A 19,729-nucleotide genomic window follows, 5' to 3' on the forward strand; every position below is an offset into this window, starting at 1 on the left:
GGCATCAGTATGGCATGCACATCTAATGAGATGCAGGCCCCTCCTATATCTCAGCACAGTAGTTTTAGTGGGAGGAGGATATGGTCCTATATTTTCTAAAGGAAGTGAAAATGAATTAAGCAATCATTATGATTTGACTAATCACCTTTTGAAACATGGATAAAGGATGCAAAATTCATTAATGTGCAAAAGATCTTGAATCTGCTTATGGAAAATACAGTGCCTCACGATTTTATAGGCTGTACTTTATTTTACATTTCTATAATAGTTCCCTTAGGTTTTAACAATGGATAGGATTGTCTTATTAATCTATTTTTTCATCTTCACTGACAATGAATGTTTACTTTTATAGTGCATCTGTCTTTAACAACAGTTGTTCATTTTTGTATTGGATTGAAATGGCCAAAGGCATTAAAGTGGCATATGAAATGGATTTATGTTATAATATAACACCCTGTGACTTTCACTGCACTGTGCTCTATGGTTTAAATGAAGCAACACAAATTTAGGGATGTAGCTAGAAAATTTATGTAGCTGCATTAAGAAGACAAATAAAAACAGTCTTTAACAAAGTGAACCATGTGTTACCATACACTGAACATATTTTATGATATTTTTTTGCAATGAATCCACAAACCAGTGGTAAGAGAAATTAACCTGTCAAGCTTGCATATTGGTCATTGTTTCATTTAATAATAATTCACAGTTACTTGCAGAATTTTGCCAGTGAGAACTAAAATTACAATTCTACAAAGTTTTAGATTAAATACACTTAAATTATGAGATTAGAAAATAGACAGCAGGCCTTCTTTAAGTGTTTCAAAATGCAGTTTAAGTGTAATATGCAAACACAATTGTTACTCTTAGTTGATCACACTGTCGTAAGAATAAATGATGGCTCATTAGTGACTCATTTGGCAATCACCAGATGTACTGACATCTGTAGGATCAATATTCAAACATAATAAAAAATATTTCTTAATGGGATGTACCCTTCCCTCCTCAAGTCGGAGAACTTCACCTCTGCACACTTTATTTTTCTAACTCCAAGGCTGCAGCCAGATGGAGAAGTGAAATTACTGACTGTGGTAACTTTTGCCAATAAACATTTATTTCCAACATAAGGGAACATGTTCTCATGTTTACTGCTGACCACTACTCTACCTTGAACTCTTGTTCTCACCTGTCCATTGCATCCTTCCTAGGCTGAAAGTGTACCATCCTCAGCCAGAGTCTTTTAAATTAGATGGATGTAAGATGAGAACCCTCAGAATGCTCTTGTCATTCACACTGCCATTGGATTTTGCCTTGCTTAATCCTATCTTGCCACCATGCTGGATGACATTGCTGTGGGAGGGCATGCAGTTGTGGTATGAGGAAGTCACTCCACATGTGGTAATGTACCCTAATATTGCCCACGCACTTTACATAGTTTGTCTGCTGCTCACATCAGAGTCTCTAGTCACCATCAGAGTTTTAGACTTAGGCATAACCTTAGCATTCTCCATATCCCCCCCCACCCCCAAGAAAGGTATAAAGGCATCATTGCCATATAATTCTTTTCTCCTACTGATGACTTCTGCAGCACCCAGGCTGCTAATCCAAACTATTAATCAGGTGTCCCCTCCACTTCTGCCACAGTAACACACTTACGGCAAGCATTATCGACCAAACCATCATAGAACTAATGTGTACATTGGCCATTTTCTGCTCAAAGGTATAATAATCAAATTATTTGAAGAACAATGTGCTTTTGGGCAAATTAATCCAGCCATCATGTGTAGGTTGCTTGTAGATCTTCTTCTCCTCACAATATGTCAAGGAAGATCAGGACATAAAATTACAGACTAATATAAAAGAGTACAACATTTGGGAAACTAAATTTACCCGCTATAGAATACCATTATCTTTGAATAATGTAGGCCATGCATTTGCTAAATCAGAGAAATGTGGCACTCTCTCATGCGCTTTTCAATTTAGTAATAAAATTCAGCAAATTCCCTTCTGCACATACACATGAACATGCATACACACACAGATGGCTGCAGTTCCTAATCACACACACACACACACACACACACACACACACACACACACACACACACACACACACACACACACACACACACACACACACACAATAATATACACATACACTGACCTATGTGGAAAACAAGACTCATAAACCCTTATGAAACACAAGGATAGAATGAGTATCATGCACGTTAAATGCGCACTGTTGTTTTTATTTTTTAATATGATAATGTCTTCCCTATATAGAAGAATTCCTCCTGACTACATCTGCAGAGTTCTAAGGCATCATAAAGATAAAATCTTACTGGTAAACAAGGGAATTCAAATGAGAAATGCAGTTTAGAAAATGAACTCACAGCTTTAGTCTCAGAGGATGTGGCTATATTTAGGCTGACTGCACCTGATGTCAGCTAACAGCATAGTCTGCTCTCCAGCCAAGCTTCCCTCTCTGTAGCTTGTTGCAGAAGCTGATGATCCATCAAGCTGCATTCACTTGATTTTTTTCACATTCATTTTCTAGAAAAAAAAATTATTTATATCAACGTCTCATGAACACTGAAAGACAAGTTTATACTTCTTGTTCAGTTATAGATTATAAATACGGACCAAACCATTCTGAAACATGCAATTACAAGAAAAACAACTATTTTATCACATATGCAGGGATCCCTCCCTGACTCTCTGTTTACTTACCTAAAACCTATGTCACATCTTTACACCACACATTACTTCAGAATTGAATAATAATAAATGAGTGTAAAAATTCAGAGATATTGAGTGAAGTGCAAGGAGTACATACACATTTCTCCGTATCAAGTGATCAGGAATAGGAATAGAATAACATTTAATTGACCCCTGACCTCCTGGTGAAGTTCAGTAGCTGACCTCATCTATCAACCACTTCACTAAGTTAACATTGCTTCCTTACAATTTAATTGGGAAGAGTCAAGCAAGACCCATGGGCAGCACATACATTATTGAATTGCAAAACATTTCTAAGACATTAACAATATTTTGTATTTTGTGCAATCATGCTGTAGCTCAGTGATGACACAATGCAATACCCATAGGTTCACTTCATTTACATTATGATACTCACTTAATCCTATAGTGTGCTATGGGACAGCTGCAGCTTTGTTAGCAGTCAGCCAGTGTAAGACTACAACACAAACTGCTATAGTACTTCAGTTATGCATAATGTTTGTATTAATTCTGTTTATTTTACAAGATTTTTTCTCATATCTGATCTTTATAACACTAATAGTTGTTTTTTTAACCAGGCCAGCATTTTGATGACTGCTACCATAAATTGTCCTTGGATATAACATATCAATTATTTAAAGATAATTACGAACACTTTGTTCATGATATCACTTTCTTACTATAAATCTGTCAATTTACAGACATCACCCATGCCCACCAAATCTGTTTCATCTTTTAGTTCTGTGTTCGAGTCTCTCAGTTTCCACTTACAAAGTGTACAACTAGTAACATGGTAGTTCTGTTACTTCATCTCTGAAAACAAGCACCTGTGTCTTGTTTGTGCTTCCTGTTAGCAATCAATAAAATAAAATCTTTGAAGCAAGATATTTAATAGTATCATCAAATAGTGACATATATTGGCAGACAAACCTAAGATTAAACTGAATTGGCTAGGCTGTGTTTGATTGTATCTACCCAGAAGAGACAAAAGGGATAAAATATGTTCTTCTGGACTTGAGTAAGAGAATGCTGGATCAGTAGCTAGAATGTCCTTGTTGCAGTACAGACTTTCTGGATATTCTGCCTTGAAAGACGTGCATGAATATTTAAAACTCATTCAAGTCTGTGTATTATCTTGGCTAGATGACATTTAACTTACCCCCCTACACACTGTGAGCGTGTGTGATGTTTTTATATATATTTATATATATGAATGCATGTGTGTGTGTGTGTGTAAATATATATATATAATATATATATATATATATATACACACACACACACACACACACACACACACACACACACACACACACACACACACACACACGCATATATATTCCATAACTTTATTTTCACTGAAAGAGCCATTGTCTTCCTTTCATTTAAAAAAAAAGTGTGTCCATCTGCTACCTGGTTTTCCTTCAAGCACCACCTTCCAGCCTCTTTTTGTTTATGTTACTACAGCTCTGAAGTGCGAGGTGCCTTATCTCAATAACAGAATAGCATTCATCAAATTATCAGTCTTGAAGTATACAATTTATTGCATTTCCCACATAGTTCTGTAGACTGTGGGCTACTGTGTAGGACTTTTTTTTAAATGCCTGATATTATTTATATACTTAGTTATTCTATTTTGAATCCCACTAGGCTAGTAGCCTCTTTTCGGGGCTGCCCTGAGGTTGTAGTTATACTACCAGGGGAAATTTGGCAATGGGATATTGTATATCCATGTGAGCTACCACCAACTCATTAACATCTTATCCATAGTACAACACACCCAGGAGTGCTGCACCCCCCTTGTGCAGCACCAGCATTGGAAAATTAAAGCACCTGCTTGTTGTGAGAAGAAAACTCATGCCTTTCTGCACCAATGACAAGTGTGCTACCTGTTCTGCATTTTTTTCTATATTTTGAAATCTTAAGAGGTATCTAACTCTACTTCCAGATGCCTTTCAGTATGAATCTCTCCGTTTATTTTATTTAATTTTTTAACCAGATCACATATGACCAATTTCAGTATCTACCCATGAAATATAAAAGGTATAAAATATGTTCTTCTGGACTTGAGTAAGAGAATCTTGGATCAGCAGCTAGAATGTACTTGTTGCAATACAGACTTTCTGGATATTCTGCCTTGTGCATGCATATTTAAAATACCAGAGGTAACAATACTACCAACATGTTCTGGTCTACTGAGATTCAAAATTTTATGGAAAGCAAACAGTAACTTGTAAGTGATTTGTAAGATTTTTACTAAAATGATTGATGAAGAATAATATTAAAGAGCATGCAGCTTATCATGTCTACCATTGTAATGCATCAAGAGATTATTCACAGCTCTCCTATGCAGAGCTTTCAAATTTTCACGATATGGCTGAATCCTGAGAAATATTCAAAGTGAGGGATACGGGGGTTATCTTTCGTTTATCCAGATGAAGTAAGGTAGGCAGCATTCAGAATATATTTAGACCTTAGTCTGTTTGTGTCTTTTGGCTTTGGGCGCCACAGCGGAACTCCGGTCCGCTAATGAATGGCAGTAGATTTTTACGTACTGGCTTGCCGGGCCTAACGCACAACCTTCAAGGAAGGAACGCCCATTCACGCATGTCGCTACACAGAAGACGCTCTAACTGAGAATCGAATGGGCAACGTCCAACTGTGAGGCGACAACGTCAAAAGCATTATTTGACTCAATAAACATCTCACTCACCTGATAAATTTAAATGGACATTTTCCGCTGAATCTCAAATTAAAGTTGCAAAGATGTTACATAAGAAAGTTTCCTCTGATATTCCATGAATGGTGCCATTATGATTGTATTTCTCTGACGTACATGTAAGGTTTAATCTTATTAAATTGTTAAAAATGCCTCTAATGTCAATAACGGTTTCAGGTGATGACATCACAGAAAATGGATTTGTTCAGAACTGCTTAGTATAAGTGAATAATGCAAATCTTTTAACAAGAAACTCTTTACTGAACGTGGTTACTAAGTGCAACAACTACTTGCTGATTAATTGTAAATGAAATTATTTAAACTTTAAGTTACATTATATTAAGGTAGCTGTGGTATTTAGTGACTAATACGATTGATGTTACTTAAATATATTTCTTTTGTTTGCAGCTTTAACTTCTGTTTCATAAATGGCATTAAAGTTTAGCTAAGCTTTACACATAATACACTGAAGCAGGAATTTGTTGCTGAGGAGAAAGTAAGTCAGTTTTCCCTTTTTAATTATTATAATTAAAAAAAAATCTTCTGTCTAAAATGTTTATTTGCTTTTTAAAACATAAGATGTATAAAAGTGGAAATCACTAGTAACTGATGAGAGAGAAGCATGTAATTGTATTAGCTCTGGGATTCCTGTTTTATATCTGTTGTTTAAATCTATTTAAATGATTATGCAGCATAACAGTACAATGTCTGAATATATTAGGGTTAGAGTTAGGGTTGACCACATGATTAAGGATAGGCAGGAGGTTTTGTTAAGCTGAAAATTAACCTTAGCCCTGTTCCTAACCCCAGCCTTACATATTACATTACTGAAATCCCTTTCCCTAACCATTAAATAAAGAGTTCAGACACACTGCATACACAGCAATGCACATGCACAATGCAAAATCTATTCCCTTCTGTAGCCCTTCTTCTAACCCTAACCTACAAACACTCACATGCTCACTTCAGTGCTGAATCATTTAGTACATCTGAAAGTTTCTGCATTACCTTCAGCTCCCGTGTACCATGAACATATGCAAATATGTTTAGTAAACATTGCAGAACTGTTCCTTTTGTTAAGTGCTGCATTGAACAATGAATTCTTTCATTTATTTCTAACATCAGAAATATCTGCTGACAACCTATATGTTCAACAGAGTGTATGGTGATGTGTGAACTTGTGTCTGTGCAGTTATAAAAACAGCTCAGCGTCTTGCATATTCAGTGGTGATAGGGTTGTTTCAACAAATTATCAGGACAGAAGGGAGTCATAATATCTTCACCTTTTGCTAACAGTGAGTTATATGAAAGTGACATTAACTATTCTTAAGATTCCAAAAATTCCTCTCCATCCCTGCTAATTGCTCAGTGTGTGTTGGTCCATTAGTGTGATTAGAGATAAACTCTAGTTCAGAGAGATTGTATAACTGAGAAACCCCTCATTAGTGCTCCCTTCCATGTCTCTGCACTGAATACTGTGCTGTCAGACATGACGGCATTAGTGTTCTTCCTAACAGCCATACCTTAACGGTCCAGGGTTTTGCAGAATGTGCAGATTTCTGCCTACTATTTTTCTCAGCTACTCATAAAATCTGTGTTTTTTTTGCACATCATTGAGAATTAAAGTTACTAAATAATTACATACATTTGAGTTTCAGATTTCATATCCTCCAGAAAATGCATGCTAACACAAATTCTGTTATTCTAGCAACTTTCTAAGTTTATAAGAGCAATGTTTAAAATCTGCCACTATTTTAAGGCCTTTGTTCCCCCATTATTTAGGAGTTGTCCTGATCTGAGAGGTATGCTAGCAGCTGATATATCATATTGGCAAAAACACTTCCTACACACACACACAAACACACACAAATACTGACTCAGCACTGCCTATTTAGCCCCATAGTGTGACCAGTTAGATAGACAGACAGATATATGCACACACATTTATTCAGCCTCATTCATGCCTCTACAGACATGCCCACATATGTATGTACACTTACCTGTACCATTAGCACTCCAACAGTAACGAATGGGTAAACTTGATAACATTCACTTTTTCCTCCTATCTTAAAATTTTAGCCATCTAAGCAACTATCTAAATCTCTTAGCCAAGCAAAGTAGGACTCACAGACATTGGTCTGGAAGAACAAGTAGATAATTAGCATTAGACATTAGTAATGTTGTTTGTCCTAAAGCCACAGCAATGGGTAAGACTCAGCAGCAGAGCCATCTAACTATCAGAAAGGTTTACCAGAATGTAGAAACCCTCAGAAGTAAGACTTCTGCATTGGGGTAAGCCTTTCTGATTTCCACAGTATGTTTTTTTTCAGATTTCAGTAGTACTTTTTTACGAGTTGTTTTACAGATATCGCGGCCATAGTGGTGCAGTGGTTAGTGTTGTTGCCTCACAGCAAGAGGTTCTCTGGTTCGATCTTCAGCTGGGGTGCCTTCTGTGTGGGGTCTGCATGTCCTCCCTGTGGTTGCGTGGGTTTCCTCTGGGTGCTCCAGTTTCCTCCCACATCCCAAAAACATGCTGTAGGTGGATTGGACACTCTAAATTGGCCCTAGGTGTGAGTGTGTGTGTGTGCCTTCCGTGGAAGGTTGGGCGCCGGGCTGGCAACTTGACACTGTAAAACTCTACTTGCAATCATGAGCGGACAGATGATCCACTGTGGCGACCCCTAACTGGGAAAAGCCGAAAGAAGATTTTCATCTTTTAGCATAGTTCCAAAGAAATGTTGGTTAATTTTCAAAAATCTATAAACAATTCAGCTAATGGATTCATTCTGAACATGATAGCTATATACATATAGCTGTATACGATATATACAATTTTAATAATGGTTTTGAGCTTTCCCACTGAGAAGGCATTCATCTGCATTGCTGTTGACCTGGTCAGCTGGGTATAAACAAACCCAGGCTATGGGAAAGATCAGCAGGAGGAAAGAAGTGGCCCATTTGTCAGTTCTTCTTTCTTGGGTCAAGGGTTTGGATTGGCCCACTGTATGACCTTTTTTTTTTTTTTTGCAGAGGCCAACAACCATGCAAGTTAGCTAATGGAAAAAAGGAGCAATGTCAGAACTTCCAGTTTATGGAATGTGGGTCCATGCACTGCATGTGGCCAGTGTTACTGCATCTTCATCCTGCTATGTAGGGACTTTGACCAGCAGAAACAGGGTCAATACGTCTAAAGTCCATTCATTATTCCCGAAGAATTTCTTGTCTTCTGGTTCTAATTTGAGTAGCTATAAAGACTCTGACTTCCTAGAGGTCAAGACTCTTGCCTTCTGGCGGTAGGGTTTACTCTAAAAGAGACATACCAGTATTTCAGTACATGGTGTAGTAGTGCTGGGGGTGCTTGGAAGTACCACAGGTACTAGCAACAGCTAGGTGGGGAGTAATGAGGGAATTCAAAGATTGGTTGCAATAATTAGACATTTAATCAAATGCCATGTGAATACTCGTACTCATTTGTTAAAAACTAATATCTCCACATTTTTTACCTTAACTCTAAAGTCTGCTCCTGCTTTGCTTCTCCAAGTTAATCACTTGCTCCCCCTACCGTTTACTTCTCTGAAACCTCAGAGTTTCTCCTCTCATCAGACACTCTAGAATTGTGCTTTTTTCATAACTCTAGGTGGGGTGCATTAACCTTTTCTTTTCTGTAACTTTGATCATGCAGATTAATAATGTTATCCCCCCACCCACGTTTACACTCAGTCCTATGGATTTTTGCACACATTTAAGCATGGATCTCAGTCGACATTAAACTCTTGATCTCTTCCTCTTCTTGTTCTCTGTTTCCCACTTTTAACTACTTCCTCTAAAGTTACCTCCTTTTTATCCCTTTTCCTTTGACAACTGTTACCGTTCATATTCATCTAGATGCATAGTCTATGTTGAATATGCAATCACTATAGTTCAAATATTGTCTGTATTCACAAAGGGTCTACTGTAATGTCTTTGTATGTTTTTTTCTCACTAAATATGCTTTTGGAGCTTTTCCTCCCAGGGCCTCTGCTGAAAAGAGGTCTTGCTTAATTCCGTCAAACCTTCCTGCTAACCAAATGTAAAGAAAGAATACTCCACAGCCTTTAGCAGGGAGTAAACATGCAGCAGACTTTGTCTCCATTCCCTCCTCTACCGGAAATGGGTCTGGTACTGGGTACTTTTCCTGTCTTCCTTCCTGTGCTAATTGCCACCTGACTCCTAGGCTGTAATTTGATCCAAGGTTACTGACAAAACAAGATGGAACACATTCCCCTTAAGCTGGTAACAGAATTCAATTTAAACTTAAGGAATTGTTCTGTAACTTTATGTTACTAATTACTACAAAGGCTGCTTGCATGCTGATTGGAGAAAGAAGAATGCACACTGTGGACTTTATTTGGCTGTATTTATGTATTTTTGTTCATTGCTGAATCAATTAGATCAATTAGGGCATGGAGGCACTGATGTCAAAGTATTGTGTCTACCTTTTTATCGCAGCTGAGGAACCTGTATGGTTTCTATCCCTGCTAGCACTGCAGATCAGATAGCATACAACAAATATGCCTCACATGTGCCAACGCTCTAAACTGAGACGCCACTGCTGTGGAAATGTTACACTGCATGCTTGTTGAGCGTTTGTAAATCTCGCACAAACATTACTGCATCTATGAGGGGAGTATCACAGTCAATGTTTCTGTCTCGTCAGCTCAGTTTATCTACTATTGCAATGGTTTTAACTACTAGAGAGCTCCTTTCATTCTATAGGTCATTTTAATATTTTGTACTTCGCCATTAGATGATGCAAACTGAGTTAACATTCCTATACATTCTCTCTCTTTAATCTGAAAACAATTCTGACCCTCCCAGTCTGCTTTGAGACTTGTAGTTAACTGTTGTCTGACTAATCATACATCACTAATCTTCCTTTATCTCTAACTCAGATTTTTATAATTCTTCAGAGAGATGATACAAGTGCTACAGATGGTATTTTGAGTTAAATTAGAAGTATTAGGAACAATATTATTTTAACTCATACTATTTAAAAACGTTCTGCTGCATTTTTCATATCTTATTTGATTATTCTCAATACTGTTGCAGCTTTCTTTAACCTTGGAAGTCTGCATTAGTTCATTTGTACATAGTTCTGGGTTTTCAATAATAAGAATAAATAGTAAGTCTTACATCTGTGTTTTTGCAACAATGTCAGATAAAATCTGTGTTTATTTAAATATAGAATCCTCCAAGTTCTGTACTTGAAAAAATGGTATTTTGTTATTAATTCCAAGAATCCTATTTCACATAATTGCCATTTCCGTGGGAGACGCTATAAGTCATTATGTTACTAATAAATAGCCTGGCTGCCATTGTTAAAGTTATTCCTATATTAGATAACAGCTATTTGTTTACACTATAAAATATTAACATACCTAAAAACCCTATTAAAAGATAAAAAGTTATTTGCATTCCTGTAAATAACTGTCTTGACTTAATCCTAATACAGTAGCCTAATGCAATAGACACAGTTTAAGGCAAAGTACACTTTATTAATTGCAGAAAGCATTTGGCTTTACCCTTATAATCCCGCAGATGTAGAAGGAAGAGACGAGCAGATATGTTTCAAAAATGTCTAACTTGGATAAGCTACGAGACATATTCCAAGAACCTAGTGATTTTGTGGTATGGATGAAAGACTTGCCCTTCAGAATACATACTTCAGTTTACTGTGTAACTTCATATAGAAGCTATCCTTAAACAAGCTTAAGTTTTTTTTTCTATTATTTGCCTTTAATTATATAATTTCAGCTTTTGATTCACTAGTAGTACCCATATACCTATGAAAGGAAAGCCCTATTTAAATCTCTTAGTCACTGCATTTATTTTATTATTCTATATATATTTCAGTATTTGTTTATATTTGTTGATGAAGATCAGAATTGGCTTAACAATTCTCACTGGAGGTATAGGAAGAAAAGTTCCATAGTATATAATACACACACACACACACACACACACACACACACACACACACACACACACACACACACACACACACACACACAGTTGGTAAAAAAAAAAAAAAAAACTTAAGTCAAGTCCGCTTAGCAATTCTCACTGGAGGTACAGGGAGAAAAGCTCTATATTATATAGTATACACACACACACACACACACACACACACACACACACACACACACACACACACACACACACACACACACACACACACACGTAATTGGTAAAAAAAAAGTATGTTAAATGTTCTTGGAAACTAAACTATGTTTCTATCTATCTAAAATCTATCTGTCTATCTTTCTGTCTATCTAACTGTCTAAAACAAATGTGTATGTAAATGATCTACATTAAAAAATGAACACACACACATATACCACTTCCAGAACCACTGTCGAATTAACAGCTAGAATAAAGGTCTAATAAAGGAGAAGGAAAACCCACGCTATTAGGCAGTATCACCTCTAGCCATTAAAACAAAAAGGCTGCACCATTTTCATTCAAATGTGTATGTATCATATGTATCATATATTTATATGACATATATCACATATATCATATATTTCAGTAGAAGATGGAAGACAATGGGGGGATAACATCAAGAAAGTGTTTCATATATTTCAATATGAGAAGAAATCTGAAAACTGCAGACTATGACCAAGATACGATAACTTATCTTTTTCAAACACTACAAGCATAAATTTGCTGGTTAACCAACTGGGTTTAAGGCAGAACACAGGTAATAAGGGTTGGTGGCTAACTATCCCCACCTATAGCTTTCTGCTTTAATATCACCATCCCACAGATCTGGAAGGAAGAGATGAGCAGCTCTATTTCAATAATGTCTAGCTTGGATAACCCAGAAGACATACCCAAGAGCCCAGTGATAAACCTATAGAAATTACCTGTGGGGGTACTGCAGGGGTGGGTGCTCAGTTCTCCATTTTCTGGCATCTTTTTGTCTGATTTATGGTTTGACACCTACATCCTTTGGATGCCGAAGTTTGCTGACATGATTGTTTTCTTCACCATATGTCCATCAATACTACAGTCTAGTTATATTGTGGAACCTAATTCATCTGGCCTGTTATGCTGAAGAGAAAAATAATCACAGTGGATATAAATGTGAAGATCCAAATCTTTCATGTGATCAAAAGGTCACTACAGGAATACCTTTAGCATCTCATTTGGTTCTCAAGGTGACTTGCAGCTTGATTGAGGGAAGTTATAATTATCCTTTATACCTTACATGTTAGGACAATTCTTCACACATTGCCTAACTTTATATCTTTCACGTTAGGATGATTATTCACACATTGCCTACTTCTATAGGCTATTAACAATGGTACAAAGGTTCATGAAGAAAAAAAGTGATGCTTTGGACATCTCACTTACCCTGAGAAACTTAAGAAACTGTCTTTGTTCTTGGCCTTTTATTCTCTAATGAGAGAAGACCTGGAGCTAGACCCCCACACCCCTGAGACAATACATCTGAAATGCTCTGCAGTGAAGACAAACACAGGTTCAGACTCAATCATATGTTTCAGCTGTCCAGATTTTTGCGTCATATTTTTGGTCTGTTTCTCAAAAAAATGTGGTTTGCTAGCAAATCACTAAGGACTGAAGTCAGAAAATAATGACAGATTTTTTTGTTGTTGTTTTAGACTTCATATCCTTTATAAATATCAGTATCATGCCAGTGCAAAACCTGTTATTCTATCAACTTTCTAGGTTGGCATGAGCAATATTTAAAAGTGTCCCTATTTTTGGGACTTTGTCCCTCTATTATTTATGGCATTGTCCAGATTTCTTCCTGTAAAAGGTTGAGAGGTATGAACTTAATGAATCAATTAACCTTAAACCTTCATTAACCACAGAAACGAGTTGGACAAAATCACTGCCAATTGTTTCTCTCCACTTTAATACAAACTACATCACCACATTAAACAGCCGCTGCTTGCCTTTAAGAGCTAGTTAGACTTACACATGGCATGCATAACTTTCAGGATGGGACAAATGCTGCCAGCCTCTTTTGAGGCTGCCTGGGCTGTAAGCTTGGTAAGAACCTATACGCCTTTCATCAAACTTCTTCAGCTAGCCAAATCTGGCTTTAGATTAGTTTGCAATTCATTTGTTTCATGATATACAAGCAGTAAGATCCAATGACGATGAAAAAAAATCACAAGGTCGTAGTGAGTCTTGTATGGGAATACAACCCCTTTATGTTCTCTAGATAAATTAATAGCAGTACAAATGTGAAATCTGTAAGATTTTGACAGCAAGCTCTTTCCATTGTTTATTAAAAATTAAAAATATATTAAACAAAATACTTAATTTTTAATGGCACTCTGTAAACTTCAGCAGTGCTCTAGGGCCAACAGTTTGAGAAGTCCTGTTTGCACTGATCTTTTGCTGGAATCAGCTGTATGATTGTTTTAATATTTCTACTAATAACTGAACCTTCCATGCATTAGGGGAAATGGAGAATGGCCAGTATTCTACTATATTATTCATCACATCATTCTGCAGGCTTCAAACTTTTTTATTAGTTCCCTCAAAATCCTAGCCAAAGGCTCAGTTGTAACCTCAGAGCAATCTGTTACTTTCATTCTCTGTTTACTGTAATTTGCTGTCCTAAAAAATCTGCATTGTAAATGTTTCTAATTTTGCAACAAACCAAAAGAAATCAGAAACAACAGGACCAGGTGTAGAGAAACATCATCAGCAGAACAAAAGACATCAGCCACACTAACAACAGAATAAGAGAAATATTTTAATGTTTTATCATTTTTTTAAAGCAGACTTCTTCAGCTTTCCGACATTTATCATAGAGGAATAAGCAATTTCTACAAAACTGGCTTACACGCTGGAATTATGTAAGAGGAATATTCTTGCCACCCTAAACTTCAGCACTTCATTAACTACGTGGTTTAAAACCTACCTACCAGGATGCCATCAGGCTGCTCATTGGCAAAACTATCTCTCCTCTTTTGCCAGTAACTCTAGGAGTCCCCAAAGGCTCCCTCCTTGGACCTGTACTTTTCTTACACCTCTACCCCTCACACTACAGGTATACAATATGCAGACGACTCCACACTTATATGTGCAGCCTCCTCCCTACAAGAACTCCAGGCCATCACCCAAGACTCTTTTCTAGCTGATGAATAATGACTCACTAACACCCAGCTCATCCTAAATCCCAATAAAACAAAGCTCCTGCTCTTTCTGCCTACAAGAACTCCCCCACCACTCCTGTCATTTAGTATCACATACAAAACCAAAACCACCATCACTCCAGTTGCCCACACCAAACTTCTAAGTGCTGAAATTGACAATAACTTAAAATTTGATATTCACATCTCCCAAACCATTAAGAAGGTGCACAAAAACTAGGTGCTCTCTACCGAAACAAACAATTCCTGACCATACACTCAAAGGCTAAAACTGCTCACACACATCTTTTGTCAACACTCCTTTACACCTCTCCAATTCTAACCAACCTCAGAAAAATGGACCTAGCTAAGCCAGAATCCGGTTATAATAAAATTACTAGGTTTGCCACTAACTCCCCATATAGAACACACCATTGTACCTCTCTTATACTAGGAAACTGGTTAGAACTACCACAACTGCTACTCTTTAACCAACTAACCTTCACTCATAAAATCCTGCATCAACCAGAAAATATCCCAGCACTCCAGAAACTTTTTCGACCATACATTATGCTCCAGCAATAACTTTCTTCTGAAGATCTCCAAAGCAAACAACTCAGCCGGTGACTCATTGTTCTCAAACTTCATACCCAAAATGTGGAATCAATTGCCATCCTCAATAACATCCAAGTGCTCTACAGTACAATTCAAAAAACTTTTGAAATCACATTTAACTGAAACTTGGCTGTGCTCTTGCACCTGTCCAGGCTAGTTTCTAACATTTATACTACCTCAGGAGCCTAAGCCTATTCATGTCCTATTTCTCTCCTTGATAATACTCTCTCAGTCATTTGCGCTATGTTAAACCATTTTTATATTTTGTATTTTGCTTTTATATTAATGGTTGTACCTTTCAGTACTGCTTTTCTGTCTGCTATATTTACTGTAACTGAAGCTTTTTCTCCCCGGGTCTAAGCTGAAAAAGGATCTGTGTCCAGTCAAACTTTCCCGGTAAACAAATGGAAAATAAATAAATAAATAAATAAAAAAGTTGTATTCAGTCAGAGTTGCACTTAGCTTCTGTTTACTATGACTGTAGCAGCTGTAATGGTTTTATGATTTTCAGAACTGTAAAACATTTTGTATTCCTATACTTTTACATATTTTCTCTGTAACTAGTAATATATTTTGCAGCTGAAGCTCTGTGCACTACAGATTAAAACTGGATTTCCATTGTAAGTACTAGTTGGATGTTCCTGCCATAAATGTCAAATATCACTTCTTTTTTTAATTGCTAAACCACCATCAGAATAACAATAGAACAGATGACAATATAAATAAAATTTACCAACAATATATGACACTTGCCATCACAAATTATTCAACCATCTTTAACAAAATGCCACTATTTAAATCACTGAGAAATCAAAATATAAAATATGTAGAAATCTTTGCCAGACTTTCAAAACCACCACTAATGAATTACCAAAACAATTTAGTGACTGAGCTGTATTAAAATTATGAAAAAAAGCAGTCAACAGTGTTGCATATCTAGTTCAGAAAGACATCCAGCTTTTTGCAAGAGAAGATGGGGGAATTCCACAACAATGTAATATATATCCTATATACCAGTAATAACTGCAAAATCTATACTTTATGACCAGCCGTGAGGTGTAAAATGGCAGCAGATGAAAAAATATTTCTGTTCTTGATGTTCACTTCAATGTGCTCTCAAGGCGAATTTCTTGACATCCATATCTCAAACATAAATTAAGTTGTTTATGATAGGAAACCAAATCATAACCCTTTATGTGATAATGTACATCACAGCAGCACTCTGTATTTAAATAGCATCTTAGGCCTTGGAAGACAGTCTGATATTTATAAGAGGACACACCACTAAGTATTAATGTGCACTAACAAAACAGTGCTTAACTGCTTTGTGAGATAAAAAATTCTTCCCAAATGTGTGCAGAACAGTTACACAGCAACTCTTTATTTGACTGGCACTTTATGTGCCCTGGCAAGCTATAAATGTGCTTCTACAATATAAATATAGTTGCATAGCTGTATGGTGGACTGTAAAATGAGAGAGCACTTTGCAGTATGGACTTGTAACAAGGCAGTTTCTAAATTCTGTTGTGGTCTTTATCCATTAGCGGATAATTGTTTTCACTTGAATCATATTTATGCATTGTATTCCATGACTAGTGCACAAATAATAAAGACCTGCCACCATACCTCTGATTGTCTCTGATTTTGTTGACTGTCCTTCATTTTCCCTCTTTTCTTGGTTTGTTCCTTGTAAACTATTTGAATTTGTTATAACGTATTGAGAGTTGCGGACAGTCAGTAATGCCGCACAGTAGAGTTTCATACTGCAAACCCTGTTGTTGTGTGTACTTTTCGTGTGCCTGCAGTAATGTGTACACATCGCCCTGGTTTTCGGCCTTGCACACATTATTTTCTTCCCTGATAATTGAGCAAAGGAGATCAAAAATATGGTTCCACCATGGCCCTCCACTCTGCATGATTTTTAGACTATCCCTGATTTTGCCTCACTTTCATAAAGTATATCACTTTCTGGCAAATAGTAGAGGACTGTAAACACTAAATAATGAGATGCATTTGGGTTTCAGGCTTCATATACTCCAGAAATGCAATGCAAAATCCTGCTAGTCTAACAAATTAAAGCAATATTTAAAAATCTGTCCCTGATTTGTGGCCTTTCTTGATTATTATTTTTTAGTGTTGTCCTATATTCTTTGAGGTTTACCTTCTTTATTTCATCTCATCTCATCTCATCTTACCAAATATAATTTGTCAAATCTTTAAAATGAAGCAGCTACTGCAGAAAAGTGATATTCAACAAGAAACAGCTAGAGAGCTTCTGATGACTGACTAGATTTCCTTCTCTGATCTGAACAATAAGTATAATTCAAGGTATACTTTGCACATACAGCTCTGATTGGAAAAATGAGCACAACACAATTCATAATTTTTATTGTTCACTCCTGTATAAGCCTAGAGTTCATGGTGCACAAAGCAAAGCACTGTTTTCTTGTACCTTGCATAACACAACAATGCATCCATACATACATTTCCTTTATTATTATTATTGTTGTTTTTGTTATTAATTGTTAGAATTATACAATAGCGACATTCATTTTAACATAAACCATTTCACATTTATACATTAGTGACATTCATTTTAACATAAAATATTTCACATTCATTGTTTCTCATAAAAGCAAAAGAAAGATAATCATGATTCTTTGTCCTCATGAGAGAGAAAACACTAAACAACTACAACTGAATATCACAAACAAGGACCATGAATTTGTATAATCAGGAACAAGTGTTTCTGCGGGAATAGATCATCTATAGCTTTGCAGTAGGGGGGTTGCACCCCTACAGATATAATATCTCTCCCCCTCATTTATAGCTCACGCCTTAGGGAATATGCAACACTGCATTATTATGATGCAAGTTTTGACTTTGTAGCAAGAGAACAGTAAAAAGAATTTGTGATAGCTACAAATGAAGGAGTGCGTTCTACCCTACAAATTGTTCATTCCGTTTTCTTTGGAATTATCACATCATCTATCAATTCATGATCTTGTGTTTTTATTGTATGTTACTTCTTTTATATTTCTAGGCAAGTGCCATCAATGCAAAAAAAGAAGATTCTGGGATCACATTACCTTCATCCATAGGAATACAATGAACTCTGGTAACTGTGACTGAATGCAAGTTTAATACCCAGCTTTTGTAGAGACTGTAATTGTGGTGCCACTATTATTCATGCTGGTTAGGTCACTAGACTATCTGTTGCACACCATCTGCCATCACAATACATGGCAGCAGCTTACTTTCACAGTACTATTGCCCAGTTGTGTGTATGTGTGAGAGGTTTGTTGAAACAGGATCTAAGACATGTAGGCAGTGAAGTTTTATCAATCTCACTGTAGGTCATTGTATTGTTAGATGGTTGCAGTGTAGTCATAGGCTAGTTACTAACATTTGTAATACAGGAGGAGTTAGCCTCTGAATTAAGCAAGTACTTACACTTGTCAGAAATTGTATCTGTGAAATAGAAAGCAGGAAATTGTGAGTAGGCAAAAGGCAGTTCTGAAAGTAGATAAGCTGGCAACAGGATGGGATACAACAAACTTTGAGCCTATGCTAACAGACACAAGTAAGTGGCCACATATTCAGTAATTACCTAAGTGGTGCCCTACCACAAGGGTTGAATAGTAACAGTTTGGAACTATCACCTACAATTACGGTGAATTAACTTGTTATGGTGGTCTGTTACACAGTCAGATACTACTAAAGAGTACTGAGAAATGTACACACACACACACACACACACACACACACACACACACACACACACACACACACATACATACACAATGAAGTCTTAGCCTGTGCTGTAGTAGCATAACAACAGTGCAGCTCACTACACACTGCTGTATTTAGAGCAGCTGGTACAAACATGGATGAATGGATGAAACAAAAACAAAATGTAAATGCAATCCACTTATCCTGGTAGAACACAAATAAAATTAGTAATTCACAGCTTGGCACTATAAAGTACTGGGATATGTGAAGTCGCTCTTTATATACCAGACAAATACCTGCTTAAATGGGAACTCTCTAAACAGTATCAAAAAAGTGTCAGACAGACAAATGCTCTAATCAGAAAAAAATAAGTAAATAAATACAAATAAGCAGAACATCAAACAGCAATTTAGTAAAATAGCATGAAAAGCCAACAGCTAATTCAGGTAGGCAGAGGTGGAACAATTCCTCCTCTCACTAGCAACATTTAACACAACCACCAGGCCAAACAGTCAACAAAAACAGTTCTAAGTCACTCAGTTGCCATCTGGGCAAAACCCAGGTAAAACAAGGGCAAAATATACACCCCGTTCCCTTAGTGTAGTAAAACACCTACAAGCTCAGTAACTTGCTCCTCAGTGCTATAAGATCTGGTAGTGGACTTCATGCTGCAGTCCAGGGTTGATTCTAAGAGTCTATTTTGTTGTCTGGATAATGGCAAGCTGGTCACTTAACTATTGCTGAAGTTAGAACTAGGGGCTAAAACCTTGTGTCA

General features: G+C 36.7%; 1 protein-coding gene across 10 annotated transcripts in view; it reads right to left on the reverse strand.

Moving 5' to 3' along the window:
* Positions 1-19,729, reverse strand: part of MYT1L (myelin transcription factor 1 like) — a 2,965,652-nt gene that overhangs the window by 2,528,768 nt on the left and 417,155 nt on the right. For all 10 annotated transcript variants that reach the window (XM_044070352.1, XM_044070344.1, XM_044070334.1 and 7 more), the window contains exon 2: positions 2,391-2,550. The gene's annotated coding sequence lies outside the window, so the exon portion shown is untranslated. The remainder of the gene's footprint in view (positions 1-2,390; positions 2,551-19,729) is intronic.

This window comes from Protopterus annectens, chromosome 1.part0 (genome assembly GCF_019279795.1).
Source record: "Protopterus annectens isolate FY-2018-M chromosome 1.part0, PAN1.0, whole genome shotgun sequence".
NCBI lineage: Eukaryota > Metazoa > Chordata > Ceratodontiformes > Protopteridae > Protopterus > Protopterus annectens.